Source organism: Corythoichthys intestinalis, chromosome 19, assembly GCF_030265065.1.
Source record: "Corythoichthys intestinalis isolate RoL2023-P3 chromosome 19, ASM3026506v1, whole genome shotgun sequence".
Lineage (NCBI taxonomy): Eukaryota > Metazoa > Chordata > Actinopteri > Syngnathiformes > Syngnathidae > Corythoichthys > Corythoichthys intestinalis.
In genome coordinates, this window is record NC_080413.1 from 14248692 (window position 1) to 14267582 (window position 18891).

General features: G+C 38.1%; 1 protein-coding gene across 1 annotated transcript in view; it reads right to left on the bottom strand.

Moving 5' to 3' along the window:
* Positions 1-18891, bottom strand: part of usta (uronyl 2-sulfotransferase a) — a 107802-nt gene that overhangs the window by 85065 nt on the left and 3846 nt on the right. The window lies entirely within an intron of this gene.

The following is an 18891-nucleotide window of genomic DNA, read 5'->3' on the forward strand; positions in this document are numbered from 1 at the left end:
CTTGTGGGGCATCACTGATCATGAGGAAGGTGAGGGATCAGCCCAGAACTACACGGCAGGACCTGGTCAATGACCTGAAGAGAGCTGGAACCACAGTCTCAAAGAAAACCATCGGAAACACATTAAGCCGTCATGAATTAAAATCCTACAGTGCACGCAAGGTCCCGCTGCTGAAGCCAGTGCATGTCCAGACACGTCTGAAGTTTGCCACTGACCATCTGGATGATCCCGAGGAGCAATGGGAGAAGGTCATGTGGTCGGATGAGACCAAAATTGAACTTTTTGGTCTAAACTCGGCTCGTCGTGTTTGAAGGAAAAAGAAGGATGAGTACAACCCCAAGAACACCATCCCAACTGTGAAACATGGAGGAGGAAACACCATTTTTTGGGGCTGCTTCTCTGCCAAGGGTACAGGACGACTGCACCGTGTTGAGGGGAGGATGGATTGGGCTATGTATCGCCAGATCTTGGCTGACAACCTCCTTCCTTCAGTGAGAGCCCTGAAGATGGGTCGTGGCTGGGTCTTCCAGCATGACAACGACCCAAAGCACACAGTCAAGGCAACTAAAGAGTGGCTCCGTAAGAAGCATTTTAAGGTCCTGGAGTGGCCTAGCCAGTCACCAGATCTGAACCCGATAGAAAATCTATGGAGGGAGCTGAAAGTCCGTGTTGCCCGGCAGCAGCCACGAAACCTGAAGGCTCTGGAGAAGATCTGCATGGAGGAGTGGGCCAAAATCCCTGCTGCAGTGTGTGCAAACCTTGTCAAGGACTACAGAAAACGTTTGGTATCTGTAATAGCAAACAAAGGTTTCGGTACCAAATATTAAGTTCGATTTTTGTGATGTATCAGATACTTATTTCATGCAATTAAATGCAAATTTATTATTAAAAAAAATCATACACCGTGATTTTCTGTTTTTTTGTATTAGATTCCGTCCCTCACAGTTGAAGAGAATTTATGATACAAATTACAGACCTCTACATGCTTTGCAAGTGGGAAAACCAGCAAAATCGGCAGTGTATCAAATACTTGTCCTCCCCACTGTAAATGCGGCACCGTTTCTTTCTCTTGCTTTGGATGAGTAAACAGGCGTAAGCAACTTCTCCCGGTTCAGCGTGAATGCCAGGTTTTGACTGAAAGGGACAACGAGAGGGGAGGATTTATTCAAGTCCTTCACTGAGTTCGCTAAAGAAAAAAAATCTACCGATGGATAAACTTGTTTCGTCAATATGAAAAGTGATGAATCCAAAGTATCTTAATGCCTGCATGAAGCTTAACCCCACACTAAGTATCAACCAGACTTCAAAGCCATCAGCCAAACCATGCAGCACCAGAAGTCGCATTAATGGTAAGAAATACTCATCATTAATTAGCAACAGCATAACAATGTTATTAAAAAGAATTCAGAGACTTTTTGTACTTTAAAAGTGTTGAAATTAGATAAAATGCACACATTACTTGTATTTTTTTTTTTAAACAGATTGTATGGCTCTTACGGAATTACATTTAAAAAATATGTGCTGTTCATGGCTCTCTCAGCCAAAAAGGTTCCCGACCCCTGCCGTAACAGTAGCGATCCAGTTCCAATGGCAGCCACTCAGTATACAAGTAAATGTCAATATCTAACCTCCAAATTTCCAGCAAGTCCTTAGAGTTATTGTGTGAAAATTGGGTCCACCATTACAGCATCGGGGTGGAGGGCCAAAAGTGAACTTCATCTAATTGTCCTTGGTGTTGGATTGCCACTTAATGAGCATTTAATCAATCAAATAATTATGAAAAACATTTTCATCATTCTTCATCAAGCTTTTCTATTTTCATTTAGCGCACAATGTCCAGTCACAGTCCATTGAGCACTAATGCATCTCAGATTTGTCATTAATTATGACCATTAATATGTGTTCACACTCCCTATTGTTTTTCCTCCTGTTAGAGAAAACAAACATAATGGCGCTTCAATTGAACTCAATTTGAACTGGGTGGGTCAGGCAGCAATTGAATGGACATCTATCCATGTCGATGGCAGCCATTGGAGAAAGCAGGTAAACAAACAAAAGTGAGGTAAGTAGAACACAGCATAAGGGAGGGGGCCTCTTGTTTTATTCCCCTCCGCCAACCGAGGGATTTTCACGAGCCGTCTGATTGTTTTGGCATTCATACCGGACGTGACGCCAATTAGGAACCTGTCGCTTAACGTCGAGTCCAAAGTCTGACTGCGGAATGGCTGACTTCCATCCTGTGTGACACTTGGGCTAGTCTGCTTAAATAAAAGTGTCACTTGGAGTAACTCAATTCGACCACTTGTTTTTTTTTTTTTTAATACCTTTCAGCAGGGAAGGGGGGTAAGCGGTGTGGGTTGGGGGGGTTCAGGCGAGTTTTGCTGCAAAATTCACACGTGGGTGAACATATTGAGTAAGGTTAACAAAGCTCCTTTACATGTGTTATTAAATGTCATCACTATGGAAGTTAAGCAAAGGCGTAGGTTTGCATAGGGACGGTAGGGACATAACATTAGGAACTGTTCAGGGTGTTCAAATTGTCCCCACCACTTTTTAAGCAAACTTATTTGCACTATATAATGAGTTCAGTTGTATAGGTAATTTAAATTGTCTTCCCATACGTTGTAACGATAGAATCGACCCTTCCTTTATTAAGTGAATTATTTTTGTTTATTATGTTGACACTTAAATTTACCTCTTTTTACTTGCAAAATGTGCCGGTCCATTTTTCGTCCCCTTAAGCGCTCGTTTGATTGGCTGATTACTTGACCAACACACACACGCACACAGCCCGGATACAGACAACATGTTTTCAACATGTCACCTCCTACGCCCCCTTTGATGAGGAGGGACATTAGAAATTTATTTTATCTTTGGCCAGCAGCAGCCACTGTAAGTAATGTAAAAAGACGTCAATATTGTGGAGATGGGGAACACACCGCTAATTTTTCTCCTCAAATTCCAAACTGCATCAGAGTTAGCCTAATATTAAACTGTGTGAACTTGCTGTGTGAACGTCCTCCTGTATCCTGTATGTGTTTTCTACTGTTAACATTAATTAAACTGTGAAATGTAGTCAACCAAGGTTTCTACCCTTCTCTAATTTTTAAAAATTTTATTTATGTGGTCTTAAAGCAGCTTTAAGGAGCTTTCAATTTTTGTTGAGTTTGGCTGTGCTCGTGGACAAAAGAAGTCGTGTTTTACCTGAAGGAAGGGTCCATTTTTATTTATTTTTGCTGTCCCATGACTAAGATTTTTTTCAAATATTCAAATGTTCACATATTGGAATTTAAATTTGCTAATAAAATCCACACATTTATTCTGGAAGTTTTTAAAATGTTTTAGTAGTTTTTGAAAAGAAACATTTGAATCGAACGGTGTATCACCTGAACCAATACACATCAAAGTTAGTAAGTCCATACTGATTTTGCATTTATCATTCAGCCCAGGGGTCCCCAAATGTTTTCCTGTGAGGGCCACATAACTTTTTCCTTCTCTGATGAGGGTCCGGGTCAGTTTGTAACAGAAAAAGTGTGACGATTGCAGGAGTGCCTAAATGTAAAAATTTATTATTCTTCAGAAAGGCACAATCAAATAACCCTTTCTGAATTCATCACGGAACAAAAGTAAATAAAATAAAAATAATAATAATATAATATAATAGAATTTAATATATAGGGCTGTCAAAATTATTGCTTTAACGGGCGGTAATTAATTTTTTAAACTAATCACGTTAAAATATTTGACGCATTTAACGCACATGCCCCGCTTAAACAGATTAAAAAGACAGCACAGTGTCATGTCCATTTGTTCTTGTGTTTTTTGGTGTTTTGTCACCCTCTGCTGGCGCTTGGGTGCAACTGATTTTATGGGTTTCAGCACCACGAGCATTGTGTAACTATTGACATCAACAATGGCGAGCTACTAGTTTATTTTTTGTTTGAAAATTTTACAAATTTTATTAAAACGAAAACATTAAGAGGGGTTTTAAAATAAAATCTCTATAACTTGTACTAACATTTATCTTTTGAGAACTACAAGTCTTTCTATCTATGGATCGCTTTAACAGAATGTTAATAATGTTAATGCTATCTTGTTGATTTATTGTTATAATAAACAAATACAGTACTTATGTACAGTATGTTGAATTTTGTTGAATTCCAACAAAAATTTACAGAAAAATATGGCAAACTTTATAGATGGATTGAATTGTGATTAATTATGATTAGGGCTGTCAAACGATTAAAATTTTTAATCGAGTTAATTACAGCTTAAAAATTAATTAATTGTAATTAATCGCAATTAATCGCAATTCAAACCATCTATAAAATATGCCATATTTTTCTGTAAATTATTGTTGGAATGAAAAGATAAGGCACAAGATGGATATATACATTCAACATACGGTACATAAGGACTGTATTTGTTTATTATAACAATAAATCAACAAGATGGCATTAACATTATTAACATTCTGTTAAAGCGATCCACGGTTAGAAAGACTCGTAGTTCTTAAAAAAAAAAAAAATGTTAGTACAAGTTATAGAAATTTTGTATTAAAACCCCTCTTAATGTTTTCGTTTTAATAAAATTTGTAACATTTTTAATCAAAAAATAAACTAGTAGCCCGCCATTGATGTCAATAATTACACAATGCTGATGGGAGCTGAAGCCTATAAAATCAGTCGCACCAGCACGCCAGCAGAGGGCGGCAAAACTCCATAGACACAACAAGTGAGCGTTTCACTGCACTGTCATTTAAATCTGTCTGAGCGGGCCATCTGCGTTAATTGCGTCAAATATTTTAACGTGATTAATTAAAAAAATTAATTAATGCCCGTTAGCGCGATAATTTCGATAGCCCTAATTATGATTAATTTTTAAGCTGTGATTAACTCGATTAAAAATTTTAATCGTTTGACAGCCCATAATATAATATATAATATAATAAAGAATAATAACACTATTAATTAAATAGATAATAACCAAACAACCCTCTCTGGGTTATTCACAGAAAAAAGCCAGGAAATAAATAACACTATTGGGAAAAAAAATAATAATAATTGTTCAGGGGGCCGGACCAAATGTGGAGGCGGACCGTAGTTTCGGGACCCCTGATTTAGCTTATCAAATAATTAGGTTCATATTCGTGAGAAATGTAGCCCTGAACTTTGTATTGTCCCATCCTAAGCATGCAGGTTATGCTATTAAATCATCCCTACTAATGTTGATACCAAACCTACGCGCTTGATGTTAAGTATGTATACAACGATGGATATCCATATGAGTTTAATCTCAATCTTGAGAGTGAAAGCTTTAACTGTGACATCATTAATGAAATTTCATGATTAAATAATATAATTTTATATTATCAGCAAGAAAACATGCAAAAAGTCCATTTGTCTTCAGTCTGGAGGTCAGTGTGAGGAAGATAAAGGCCTTTTCACTCTAGCATCAGCCTAGTGTGAAGAGCGGTCCAAGGCAAGCGCAAAACGGGAGGAGTCCCGTAGCCTGATGTAGATGCTGTCAGAAATTGAAAAGCGGCAAGCATATTTACTATAGTACCAAGCACCATTGCGTTTATTTTTATTGTTGTCAAACAAAACAGCAACTTTTCCTATTTCAAGGAGTTGGGGGCATTATAATAGCCATGTAAAGAGTTTTAGTAGTTTCGGAAATAATGTAAATAGTTTTTGTTGTTGTTCGTGAACTACATTTCCACACAAATGCACATCGAGGTACCATTTAACTTAGCAAGGACGGGTATGAGAGTCATTTTTGGAGTGTCCCAGAGCTTGTGGAACTTTAAAAAAGCGCATTTCTCAAGGTTTTGTCGGCCGTGATTTGTGTGTATCTGCCCGCCAAAACAGCTTGATAGCACAGATATAAATACGCCTGCCCCTCTGCTATTGGATGCGCTGTGAATCTCTATTTTGGGCGCCGCCCCTCGGTGAAAATTCACTCAAGACTTTCTGCTCTGTTCAAAACGGCGGCCACCGCTCACTTTCGCCGAGAAGTCCCCTCCTACATACACAATGTATGGGTTGTCGCTGAGCCCTTCACACTAGGCTGCCGCTAGTTTGAAACGGCGTTAATGGCAAAGGTAAGAGAGCGCCTCGTAGTACACGGTAGGGCTGGGCGATATGGCCTTAAACATGTATCACGATAAATTGAGCAGATTTATCTCGATAACGATAAATGACAATAAATTCGCCCAAGCGGACTGTTATATAATTTGAAAATCAATCAATGCATGAAATACAGATTAACTATTTCTTGTTGATTTATTTACCAGCATTCAATTTGATATACTGTATTTAACAATTGTACATGCAGTCTAAACATTAAATTTATAAAAATTAGGGCTGTCAAAATTATCGCGTTAACTGGCGTTAATTATTTTTTTTAATTAATCACGTTAAAATATTTGACGCAATTATCGCACTTGCCCAGCTCAGACATATTTAAATGTCACTAGAGTGAAAGGCCCACCTGTTAATTGTGTTTTGCGGAGTTTTTCTGCCCTCTGCTGGCGTTTAGGTGCGACTGATTTTATAGTGTAAGTAATTATTGCCATCAACAATGGCGGGCTACTAGTTTATTTTTTGATTGAAAATTTAACAAATTTTATTAAAACGAAAACATTAAGAGGGGTTTTAATATAAAATTTCTATAACTGATTTAGAACTGATTTATTGTTATAATAAACAAATACAGTCCTTATGTACCGCATGTTGAAAATATATATCCATCTTGCGTCTTATCTTTCCATTCCAACAATAATTTAGAGAAAAATATGGCATATTATATAGATGGTTTGAATTGCGATTAATTACGATTAATTTTTAAGCTGTAATTAACTCGATTAAAAATTTTAATCGTTTGACAGCCCTAATAAAAATGTATTGTAAGCAATAAGAATTCAAGTATGAACATTTATAACAGCGTGTATGACTTGAACAATGTACATTGTCAAAATCAATATGCCTGTGCAAACATGTCACTGTAACACAAATGACTTGCAGCTTGAACAGTACACTTCAAAAAGACAACTTAGTGTTAATGGCTGCTGTGATATAATTATTAAATACAAGTGTTTACTTTATGGTTTAAGGTCCCCCCCCCCCCAGTGCATTTTTTCATAAATGCACGCACAATAAAAATAGCTGGGGCCATTTCTCGGTCATTATAAGTTTCGCCGTTGGATTGTACTTTATGCAGAATTCTTTACCATCACAAAAGCTATCAGAGGAATCACACACACAGACAGATACAAAATAACGCCACATAGTAATTGCTAGATGCAGTCCGTGCCCAATCCACTCATTAAGTTCAGCCGTTTCGACAAGGTTAGAGCCTCTATCCGACTCCATAACGTTCATTTGTAGCGTTAGCCGCTAGCTAGCGTTAGCCTGGCTACCAGAAGAAAGCACTGAAAGCACCATCTCCGGAAATCGTGAGAACAAAGGAGGACAGCGGGTGAAAGCCCGTCTGGATGCCACCAAGAGTCTACTAAATGTCGGTTGAAAGTTTGGTGAACCTCCCTTAAGCCACACTCCATCACGTTTTGCTTGTAGCGTTAGCTGCTAGCGTTAGCTTACCGGGCTTTTGTTTGATTGGCTTCCTGATGATCACGTGACTCCCTACGTAAGCACATTCACTGCTTTCTTAAAGGGGAATGAACATAGACGAACAACACAGAATCAAAGCGGGATGAAAAGACTATTTTCTTGTTTTATTAATTTACCGACATGGTCAAAATTACGTCGGTCATCGTTAAGAATTTCGGTGACGGTAAATTTTCGGTTTACCGCCCTGCTCTAGTACACGGCACGAAGTTGTTGACAATCTGATGGCAATTGCGACAACAGGAACAAACTGGAAATCTTACAGTGCCAGCTTGCTCAGGAAGACAGATGTACAGGCCCGTCTTCAATTTGCCAGGGAACATCTAAATGACTCACATAAGGCTTGGGAATAAGTTTTGTGGTCAGATGAGACCAAAATTGAGCTGTGTGGCATCAATTCCATCCATTCCATTGCACCCCACGGAGTATGTGGGCATAATTTTAGCGTATTGTTTATACCCAGCTGGGTCTGCTAATCGATACAGCTCTGTGGGTCACTTCTTCAAAGGCTACATGGTCGTGTTCGCTACGAAACTGACAGTCGCCTTCGCTTCTTTTACGACTTTTGCGAAGGCGACTGGAACGTGGAAGGTTCAGACAGGCTCAGCTCACTGACATGGTTTGGAAGGACAGAATTATGGCGTTGATCCTCTTTTATTGCTTTCATCAGGAACCGTTTGAGCAAGTAGTCAGATCAATCCCATGTTTGTACAGCCTTAAGTGACTTGTCCTCAGGATTGGGGTGTCCTGATTAAAAGTGCAGATTCTATAATCTACTATTATTCCAATTTTTGCTTTTGAAGCAGTTTCTCTCTTGTACGGTGGTCTGGATTAAGTGGTTTCCCTAACTCTGGTGCTATATTTGGCATCTGCAAAAACAATCAGGCTTTCGGGTTCATTTCAGCTTTAAGAAACTCAAAAGTGCAACCTGTCCTGATCTGGCAGGAATTAATATTACTTCGAAAAAGGAAGAATGGCAGTATAAGACCAAAGCAGGACTTATTTCCTCTACACATACTACGTGCAACTATGACACACAACAATAAAAACAAACAGACTCACTCACTAATTGTTATGACACACACACTATTTATTCTAATCTTGTGGCTCATTGAATTAATAACTGCCGCAGGTCTCATTTCCGAGCGTTAGCGTTGTCGCACTTCATCAACGCTGAGAGCCAGCGAGCAAGTTTATATAGCACAAATTCAAATTTATTTACAAAGTTAACGTTTGATTTCTAACATTTTGTTTGTGGTAGTCCATAAAAGGAGGAAAACATTATATTAAAAACTAGAGATGTGCCGATCGGTCGGGTCCGATCACGTCATTTTCAAAGTATCGGAATCGGCAAAAAAATATCGGCCATGCCTTTTTTTAATACATATACTGTATAATATATATTTTTTAATTAACTCGTTTTCTTATTGTATTTAAGGTTACAGACATAATATGTTACACTCATCCAGAGTCTTTAGTTTAGGCTTAAGGTAGGGTTATCAAATTTATCCCGAAACGAGGTATTTAACGCAATTAATGCATGCGCCGCACGACCCACTCACGCATTGTCGCGCTCAATCTGTAATGGCGCCATTTTACCTATATAGAGAGAAAAAGGCAGCGTAAAATGAGTAGAGTGAATTTTGGCAGCCTTTGGAGCCTTTTGTTAATTGGCTAAAGCTTTACAATCCCTCTCCCTATGATTAGAAATATCATGGGAAGCAATGTGGGGAAGCAAGGTAGTAATTGATCTTTTTCTTAACACCTTATGTTATTTCCCAACGCAGAGAAGATATATCAATTGGTAGCACTACGCACAGTCATGGTTCCACTTCCCATCATGCATTTGGGCATGGCTACAGTATCATTTACTGAAAGCTCAGCAAATACACTAGATGACAATATTTAGTCACAATATACAAAGTCACACGTCTTTCTATCTGTGGATCCCTCTCATAGAAAGAATGTTAATAATATAAATGCCATCTTGAGGATTTATTGTCATAATAAACAAATACAGTACTTATGTACTGTATGTTGAATGTATATATTCGTCCGAGTTTTATTCATTTTTTTCTTAATGCATTGCCAAAATGTATATGATCGGGAAAAATTATCGGGAATGATTGGAATTGAATCGGGAGCAAAAAAAGCAATCGGATCGCGAAATATCGGGATCGGCAGATACTCAAACTAAAACACTCGTGATGTCCCGATCCGATCAAGTGATCAGAAATCGGACCGATCGCGCCAGTTTTCAGAGGATCTGAATCGGGTGAAAAGGATCGGGTTTTAATTTAAAAAATATGTTTATATTTTTATGCTTCATTCTGGTACAGCTCCCCCCCCCCCCCCCCCCCCCCCTTCCTTCTACGCAGTGAATCTTCCGTTTGGTACTTAAAGTTAACGATGATTGACAGTAGGGCTGGAGCTATCGATTATTTAAATAATCGATTAATCTCTCCATTAATTAGTTAGTTAATTACTCGAGTAATCGGATTAGGAACATTTAATGCATGGCAGGATTAATTTTAGGAGATATAAAACAAAGGCTTGCTAATATTGCAAGTTCAAAAGGCATATACTGTATGAGTCTCCATGCGCAGCGACATCAAAAAATTCAAAGTCGTTCCAGATTAAAATCCCAATTAATTATTTTTTATACAAGTATAACAAAACTTAAAATGGCTATAAAATTCTCAAATTTTACGCTAGATGCACAAAAATCTCCAAATGCAGAGATAATCATCTATATTTTCAGGATCAATAACAATATTTAACATATTCTGTAAGTTTTTGTCCAAAATTGCAAATTATTATTATTATTTTTTTTAATTTAGTGCAAGTTTTCAATAGTTAATAAATCACTTTCAATCATTTTCACATAAGAAACAATAGTTGAGGAAAGCATGCATTCATTCATTCATTTTCCATGCCGCTTTTCCTCACGAGGGTCGCGGAGGTGCTGGAGCCTATCCCAGCCAACTATGGGCAGTAGGCAGGGGACACCCTGAACTGGTTGCCAGCCAATCACAGGGCACAAGGAGACATACAACCATTCACGCACACACTCATACCTACGGACAATTTAGAGTGTTCAATCAGCCTACCATGCATGTTTTTGGGATGTGGGAGGAAACCGGAGTTCCCGGAGGAAACCCACACAGGCACGGGGAGAACATGCAAACTCCACACAGGAAGGCCGAAGCCCGGGATTGAACCCTTGATCCCAGAACTGTGAGGCAGATGTGCTAACCACTAAGCCACCGTGCCGCCGGAAAGCATGCAGAATCATCTTAATTTTACTATATACAATCACAACTTATTTAGGTTAAATTCTGCTATTGTGTAGTGATACAAAATCCAACATGGCGGCTGTCACAAAACAAAAAGTTTTTTAAGTAGAAATTTCTTGCAAATAAATGCTTAAATCGCTGAATTTCTGTCGATATGGATGTAAAAAGTATAGATTCTAGTTTAAAAGCAAAAAAAAAAAAAAAAAAAAAAAAAAAAAAACAGGCAGTTATCGTTCATTTACGTAAATATTTCAAGTCAAAGTTACGGTATTGTTTAATCCAACATGGCAGCCGTCACGGAAGAAGAGCATTCTAAGCTGAAAATTCTTGCAAATAAATGCTTAAATCACGGAATTTCTATAGATATGAACGTAAAACAGTCTAGATTCTTTCTTAAAAAACATGCCGTTATCATTCATTTTACATATATATTTCAAGCTAAAGTTAGGGTAATTTTTTCCATTCATTTCATTCTATTCACAACGTTTCGAAGTGCATGCATGGTGCGAAAAATATAATAATAATCTTGAATCCTCCACCTAATCACTCTTTAGAACATCCTGCCTGCTTGTATGCAGTAAACCTGTTATTTCCACCTAAATTTGGTGTTAGAACGCAGCGTGTGTTTGAGTCTATCACAGTGAATGGTGAAAGTCACATCAACGCTCTATGGGACGGCCCCCTACGGGAAGGCATGACGCAAAGTCTGTGGGAGTTGTCTTACCAACTGATGGTGGAGTCTATGATTGCACTTTCATTTCAGAAGAGCAATAAATGTATTTAACAATAAATTTAAAAACCTGAGCTGAAAAAAATATGATACTGTAAATGGGGATCGAAGTACAAAAAAAGGATGCATAAACAATCCTATAGCTCAGATGAAAAACTTACAACTCTATGTTGGTCTTAACAGGAAGTAGCTGGATCCAGCCATTTTAGATGAGTTGTCATATTTACTGTTGCAGGTAGAGGGTAGTGCATCCACCCAAATCAATAAAACTAAACGCAAACACTCTAAAAACAAACCATCACAACGGCACTCTAATGAAACAAATCCTCGAAACAACAAAATTTAATTCCAAGATTTCTTCTAATCAAAATACTCAAGTTAATCGATTAATCATTGCAGCAATAATTGACAGGTTTGTAGCTTTGATCTCACCAGCGAAGCCTCAGTAGCTCTATGAGCAAATGCACAAATGTGTTAATCATCATTTAGCTTGTTAGACAAGCGGTAGCCCAGTATGTGGCAACTCATTGTGTATACGAGTACAGGGTCCCCCCAGGATTGATACATCTAAATTCAAGACTTTTAAAGACCTTTTTTAATGCCATTTCAACTGAAAATTAATACTTTTCTCGCACCCATTATTTAGATAATATTGAATCATATTAAAAAAATAAAGCACTGAACATCAAATTTAACCTCAATTACTAAGTGTGTTTGACAAAAGAATGCACATTTACTGAAGATACAATTAAAACACATTTAAATATAAGGTCTTTCAGTTTTTTTCCCCAGGACAAGATGGATTTTACACTATTTTTGTAAAGCAACTTCAGAAATTACATTTGCAATACAACAGGTTTCCCTTTTAAGAGGACCGAGTCAAGGTGGTAGGTTGGTGATTGACAAGTTGGTCACCTTAACTGTAAAGTGCTTGGGTAAATCTTGCAATTGGCAGTGAAAGTTTAAAAAACAGCCACTAAATGGCAGTAGTTTACCATTTATTACCACAAAATAAAAAAGCTACACATGACCATTTCCCTTGGTAATTGTTTTTTTCCTAATCACATTACAAGAAGTATACAAAACATGTTAATCCTTTGTTAGCTATTGAAGACATTTCTTTTAATCAGATAGAAAAATCCATACTCTTATTCAATCAAGAAAAACATTTAAATATAACAGGAGGTGTTTTACTATCACCTACATTATAATTTGCCTATCACCATGCCATGTTATTCAGATCAACGTTACCCCGCACTCGTTCCAATAATAGTGTCAACCATGTTGTGTATCTGAGCGTGATGGTGGATCTACGACTCCGGTTTATCCATGCTAAGGCTAGTGCACCTGCCAATACCCCATTGAACATGGCTAACTCTTGAGTTAAAACTACGAAATTCACATTCATTCGAAAGGCAAACCGTGCAGAAATACATTATTGCATCTAACACATTATAATTGGAGAAATTGGCAACTTACTTTGAAATGTTAAGCAGGTCCACTGCCTTCGCATGACCCATAAACTGCGACCCAAAGTATCTGGATGCGACTTGGTCGCCGATCCAATACCTCACATGCTGGTCCAACTGTTTGGACTTGGTTGTCTTGTTGAGGCTTTCATCGAACATAACAACTAAGGCATCTGAGCAGTTCTTTACGTTAGCACACAGTACTGTGCGATTGCCTGCTGTTATGATGTTGATGCTAATGATGCTAACAGCGCGCACGCACGAGGTGCATTATGATTTGTAGTGCAGTGCATCGTAAAAATTCAACGCGTCATCTTCGTTATGGATTAAAAAAAACAAAAAAAACCCATCACGGATATAATTTAGTTCGCACTGAGATGTTCTTCAAAATCAAAACCACAGTGAAAAAATTCCAGACTTACGACAGCTAATTTAATACTTTTAATACCTTTAATAATGAAAAACTAAATTTAATGCTTTTTTAATACTTTTAATAACCCGCGGGTACCCTGGAGTAAGCGGTAGGCCAGTATGTGGCAACTCATTGTGTATACGAGAGGCTGCTCTCGGAAGCGTCAGCGTCAAAGCGTGAGTGAATCTGAGTGGACTCAGTAATAGGAATTATATGAATGTGTTGGATTGTGATTAAAAGCATGGCGTTAAAGGTGATGCAATGAAAAATGTGGGTGCGCCTACATTTTATGCTGCTGCACCTTAAGAAAAAAGTTAGGCGCACCAGTCCAACCAATGCAAAAAGTACTGTAACTTTCGGACTATAAGCCGCTACTTTTTTCCTTCATTTTGAATCCTGTGGCTTATTGTGCGGCTTATTTGTTGATTTATTTGAGTTAATAGGAAACACTTTATTTGACGGCGGCCATAAGACCGTCACAATTATGACATGACACTACCATGGGCATTAATAAATGCTTACGTCATTAAGTTTCATCCGGCAAATTATGTCACGAACTCCATTTATGTCCAGCTCGGATCTTTTACATCCATTCAAAAGAGGCAATTTGCCAGATGACACAAAATGATATCTGTCACAATATTATATTATATTGATAATAATGATTGTCTAATGACAGTCTAATGGCGCCACTGTCAAATTAAGTGTTACCAAATATCATAACTAGCAGTTAATGAAACAACTGGTACAGTAACGGAAGAAATAATTAGCACAGAACAAGAATTTTGATTGTTATTTACATCTACAGCGCTGCAATGCATGCTAGGAGGCAAGTTGGACGACAGTTTTGACAGCAGGTGGCAGCAGAGGTTGACTGTCTCCCCCAAGGGAGCAGTGATGGCCAATGAATCTTCTTGAACCAATAGTGGTTCATTCTTGAAGCAATGGTGGTTCATTTGGTCTTATGACGGGCTTATGATGCAACAGTCAAATAAAGTGTAACCGGTTAGTATCTTTTTGTGTAAATATCCCAGAATACAGTGAGGACAGCGGTGGCTTGTCGTCCAGTGTGGCTTATCTATGAACAAATGCCATTTTTGTGTCAAATTTGGTGGGTTGCGGCTCATAGTCAGGTGCGCCTTATAGTCCGAAAATTACAGTAAGTGTGGAGCCTGGCAATATAATGTATATCGCAATGTTATTTTTTTCCAATAACGTTCAGGCCTAAATATTTTTTAGATTTTTTTCACTTTTAAAGGATTAAAAGTGACGAAATAATCCAGAAATAAAATGGCATTGCCAAAAGATACAAAAATATATGTTTTATACTGCGCAACAGTCCCGGAAGAAGAGGAATTACTGTAAAAAGTACAGTACTGAAACATATTTTGAAAAAAAAAAAAAAAAACTTTTTCGATATCGGATCGGTATAGGAAGATTCTCAAAATCAGGTGACTTGGACTCAGGTGCAAAAATATGCGACCGTGACATCCCTAAAAAACACTCAAATGATGGCAAAAAGAGTTGATTAACTGGAGCCCAAAACTGGTGTATTGCAATATGTTTTAGTCCATACCAATTGACAACACTCTTCCTTTATAACAAAAGACAGACACCAATACCACCAATAACCGGGGTCAACAGTCAAACACTCCATCCGCCTTGGCCCGAAAGGTCTGCTACCTTTCTCCTAGTGCACGTTGAGTGACATCCTCAAATCCGGGCCTCCCCTAGTCGGGCGGAACAAAAAAGCCTCTGTTCCGCCTTCTTCGCCCTCCCCAGCGAAACCAAGCCACTATTCTCTGGCGCTCACACACCCCCACATTCACATTCAGGGACCCTCGCCTTCATCTTGGCACACCGTGGCCAAAAGTAACACGAGCCGGCAGAAGGTAAATAAATCATCTAATCACTGGATGCTCTTTAAAGACTGCTGGGGCCTGTCTGTCACACACCTACAGTATGTTTAGTGCTAACATTATATAATATTTACATTTACTGGAGTGTAATTTAGTCTAATATTTACATTTTTATACAGCATTTAACCTATTCTCACCAGAAATGTGCATTTTATACAAACAAAATGAACTATACAGTGTGTCGAAAATGAGCACCTTGCCTTAACTAGCCACACATTTAGCATGCGGTATATGAACTGTTTCTGCTAGCGTACCAAGGAGCCACTCGCAACTAGCGCTAGACTCATGCTAATTGTTAATTTAGCACAAAAACAATATTATAACCCCTACAATGATATTCAACACTTCTCGAATTCCAATTGTTTATGAATTCTGGAACAAGAGGTAGTTCCGCAAAATAACATGTTAGAGGACAATTTAGCATTGAGGCTTAATCTTTAGCATGCCTTGCTTACAGCGAGTATTCGCACAATGACCACTGCTCTTAACATCAACATAAGTGCACACTTCTGTCCTAACAAGTATTGGACATCGATATAAATTATATAATAATTGTCAGAGGTTGGTAGTAATGAGTTACATTTACTACGTTAGATTTACTTGAGTCACTTTTTGAGAAAAATGTACTTCGAAGAGGTGTTTTACTAAGCCATACTTTTTACTTTTACTTGAGTACATTTGTGAGGATGAAACGTTACTTTTACTCCACTACCTTGGGCTACACTAGTCATGACATTTTTCCTCTTTATTCTACATATTAGATTTTACTTTTATGGCTCTGCCAGTTTCAGCAATGAGACTTTGCAACAATAATCACATGACTTCATTATACCAATCAGACTCAAGCTTGCTATTCTATTGTCACGCCGACCGGCCTGTCTTTCACGTGGCGTCCTTAAATCACTAAAAAATTAAGTATTTGACATGGACTGCTTCCGACAATATGACTTGAAAGCTCGGATTTTAAATTCCCTGCCAGTTTTTTATTTGGCACCGATTGATCGCGGAAAACCGGAACTATGATCCTTTTAATATCATAATAGGAAATGTTTTCTGCTTTAGAGGGCACTCAGACTCGCTGGACTGATGCTTCACTTATGTATTTTTTTTTTTTTTTAATCATCGGAATTCAATGATTTAAAAAAAAAAATGTTGGCTTAATGTGGTTATGTAATAGGTTACAGTCTAACAATAGTTCATATAGATAACTTTGCGCTGAGAAAAAAATACCATTGTTTAAAAAAGAAAGAAAAATCAAACATCGTAAGCAGTTACTCACAATGTTACTCATTACTTGAGTATTCTTTTCACCAAATACTTTTTTACTTGTACTTGAGTACATTTTTTTGGATGACTACTTTTACTGGAGCAATATGATTTTGAAGTAACGCTTCTCTTACTTGAGTACAATTTTTGGCTAATCTATCCACCTCTGATCATTATTTTATTTCATTTTTACATTGTATTTTGTACTGGAAGATTGCTATGCTAAGTCAAGATGCTCACAGCTAGTCTCAATGTGGCTATGGTCTATGGTCGACGAGTTACGCCATATTCACTGATGTCACAAGAGGGCAGTGTATCCTTCTAAATCAATTACAACTGCACAAATTAAACGAATCATCGTAGCAGCAAAAGTAAACTTGAAGCTTTTTTCTCCTAATTGAATTAATCGATTTAATTCAAAGGTGCCCAATCCCGGTCCTCGAGAGCCCCTATCCAGCTTGTTTTCCATGTCTCCCTCCTTTAACACACCTGAATCAAATGATCATCTCATCAGCAAGCTCTGAAGCAGCCAGATAACGATCCTGATTAGTTGATTCAGGTGTGTTAGAGGATGGAGACATGGATAACAAGCTGGATAGGGGCTCTCGAGGACCGGGATTGGGCACCCCTGATTTAATTGATTAATCGTTGCAGAACTAATATACAGGGTCTTCCGAAATGTTTGACCCCACTTCGTAGGCCAATAATTCTGACAATTTTCATTGGAATGACCTCAAATTTTCACAGCTTGTGTAGAAACGTTTCAAATTTTTTGTGTGTAACGGTTGGCATTTCTATCTTTTCAGGTTCAGAAATGCCATTCACTTCAAAAGAAAAGGCATTTTGCATATTAAGAGTACCGAAGACAGTGCAGCGTGCCTTCTTCAAAAATTTCGCAAAGAATGCAACAACTACAAAACAAATTAGGACTTGGCACGAAAAATTTCAAGAAATTTCAGTGAGTTTGCCAAGAGCTCGAATACTGACTCGACGTGTGCAGAGTCATAGGTGGCGCTCTTATTGAACATTTATGAAAATCTGTCATAGAACATACAAATATTTGTACTTTTTCTTTGTAAATTTAAGCAATAAAACTTATGACCTTCAACATAAAGTGTATTTAGTTTCATTAAGATCCATCAAGTAGTTTCCGAGATATGGGCATTTAGAATGCGGTCTATATACAATACAGTGCCTTGCAAAAGTATTCGGCCCCCTTGAACCTTGCAACCTTTCGCCACATTTCAGGCTTCAAACATAAAGATATAAAAAAAAATTTTTTTGTCAAGAATCAACAACAAGTGGGACACAATTGTGAAGTGGAACAACATTTATTGGATAATTTAAACTTTTTTAACAAATAAAAAACTGAAAAGTGGGGCGTGCAATATTATTCGGCCCCCTTGCATTAATACTTTGTAGCGCCACCTTTTGCTCCAATTACAGCTGCAAATCGCTTGGGGTATGTTTCTATCAGTTTTGCACATCGAGAGACTGACATTCTTGCCCATTCTTCCTTGCAAAACAGCTCGAGCTCAGTGAGGTTGGATGGAGAGTGTTTGTGAACAGCAGTCTTCAGCTCTTTCCACAGATTCTCGATTGGATTCAGGTCTGGACTTTGACTTGGCCATTCTAACACCTGGATACGTTTATTTTTGAACCATTCCATTGTGGATTTGGCTTTATGTTTTGGATCATTGTCCTGTTGGAAGATAAATCTCCGTCCCAGTCTCAGGTCTTGTGCAGATACCAACAGGTTTTCTTCCAGAATGTTCCTGTATTTGGCTGCATCCATCTTCCCGTCAATTTTAACCATCTTCCCTGTCCCTGCTGAAGAAAAGCAGGCCCAAACCATGATGCTGCCACCACCATGTTTGACAGTGACGATGGTGTGTTCAGGGTGATGAGCTGTGTTGCTTTTACGCCAAACATATCGTTTTGCATTGTGGCCAAAAAGTTCAATTTTGGTTTCATCTGACTAGAGCACCTTCTTCCACATATTTGGTGTGTCTCCCAGGTGGCTTGTGGCAAACTTTAAAAGAGACTTTTTATGGATATCTTTGAGAAATGGCTTTCTTCTTGCCACTCTTCCATAAAGGCCAGATTTGTGCAGCGTACGACTGATTGTTGTCCTATGGACAGACTCTCCCACCTCAGCTGTAGATCTCTGC